The 1,920-nt window shown below is 38.7% G+C and overlaps 1 protein-coding gene across 1 annotated transcript in view; it reads left to right on the forward strand.

Moving 5' to 3' along the window:
• Nucleotides 1-1,920, forward strand: part of col24a1 (collagen type XXIV alpha 1 chain) — a gene marked incomplete in the record, with an annotated part of 125,159 nt that overhangs the window by 33,408 nt on the left and 89,831 nt on the right.

Raw genomic sequence — 1,920 nt, forward strand, 5'->3', positions numbered from 1 at the left:
ATTAATTAATTATTAAATTAATGCTGTTAAACGTTTAGAAACCAATAACCGTGTTTCCATCAAAGTTTTTTATGCACATTTTTGAAGTAGGGCATTATAAAACATGGATGGAAAGGGCAAAATTTGCAAAAACTCCCTAATGTTAGCAAAAATGTTTTTACGCTCGTTTAAGGTGGTTTTGGGATTTTTCCTAAAGAGTTAATGCGAAAAAGGGGAGAGTGAAACACATTTGCCGAATAAGTTCTGACATAGTGAACATTTAAATCGTTCAGCTGTTCCCGCTGTCCAGTAATGGTAGTGGCTGCAGCAGGACCCTCCCCCTGCTGTCGGCATCTTCCCGGATGTTCCCGTAGCATGAAGAGAATTGCATTTATTTCTCTATGTCTCCAGACAGCAGGAACATCACCATTACTAGTTGATATAAATAATTACAACTTTCCCGATAGTAGCAACACATTCCTGATAACTTCTCTCCATTGTCCTGAGATGTGTCCCTGTGAGTTTACTTCCTGTTTACAGGCATGCGTAACATCAACGTCTGACGTACTTACACTTTGTGTAGCCTGGCTGATTCACTTGAAGCCAGCAGATGTCAACATGTCTGTTGCACATTTCTTTTTTTTTTGCGACATTTTAAAATTCACTCAAAATTCACAYTAAAATTGATGGAAACATGGCTAGTATTTGTTCATGCACTGTGTATGCGGAATAATTGTGGCGTCATGTCTGCAGATACAGACATAGTTTATGTCTTGCAGGGATTTCCTTAATATAAAACCTTCATGTTTGAATTGAACTTTAGGGACTTACTCGTAGGGAAACTTGCACTGCAGTGTTTGTAATATTTTTGGTGTGTTTGCACAGCCAGGCTGCAAGAAAGACAGCAATGCTGAATATTTTTTACTATGGAGTACAGAAAAGTTCATGTTTGGGGAATTTAATTTAACTGATGGGTGACATGCATTCATGTTTTTACTAGTGCTGGACACAGATTAAAATTTGTAAGAGTGACTAATCCCCAAATGTTCGTGCTATTAATTGTGATTTATCTAGATTTATTTTCTTTATTAATTCACCCGCTTAGGATGTTATCATCCATGAAATTGGCGTTATCAGTCCCCTAGAATGGCTTCAGAATGTCCCGCCTGTGCCGTTTAGCAGGTTCCTGTCCCATATAATGACTTCCAATTGTCAGCTGGTTAATATGAGCCATTAAACCACTATCTGGTTAACATGAGGCATAAAAAAACTGGTTAATCTGAGGCTTAAAGCCACTAAGGTTAACTTTAGAGCAAATGACATGGTTAGCGCTAAAGACACCGACCTCCAACAGTTGTATATTGTGGCCTTCTAATAGGGCAATGGGTAGAGTGTTGGATCAGAAAGGGGGAGACCAGTGTTTGAGACCAACACGGACACAAAAAATTTATTACAATATCTTTTGGTTATTTACACATTCATTGCCATTGATATATTAACCCACTAAGGGGCACTGTCGGGACAGTCTGAAGCCTAGAAGGCACAGTAGGGACCCTCTGAAGCCATTGTATGGGACTGATAACGCCTAATAACGTCCATTTCATGGACTGATAACATCAGAATCCCCTGACTAATTGGCCAAACCACCCTTAATACACCAGATCTCATCTGATTTGGAAGATAAGCAGAGTTGGGCCTGATTAGTACTTGGATGGGAGACTGCTTGGGAATATCAGGTGCTGTAAAACCAATGTTTGTATTTATTTACTGTTTTTTATTTCAAGTACAGTTTTATTTATTTATAGAAGTGCAAAGCATTTTTAATTGTTTTTATTAAGCTACGCAATGGCTCTACAACAAAGGCTCTCATTAGTTGAGACGTGCGAAGATGTCAATCTAAAGTCAATAATGATTAAGACCCCCCACACCCACACAAACACA

Source organism: Austrofundulus limnaeus, unplaced genomic scaffold (genome assembly GCF_001266775.1).
Source record: "Austrofundulus limnaeus strain Quisiro unplaced genomic scaffold, Austrofundulus_limnaeus-1.0 Scaffold365, whole genome shotgun sequence".
NCBI classification, from domain to species: domain Eukaryota; kingdom Metazoa; phylum Chordata; class Actinopteri; order Cyprinodontiformes; family Rivulidae; genus Austrofundulus; species Austrofundulus limnaeus.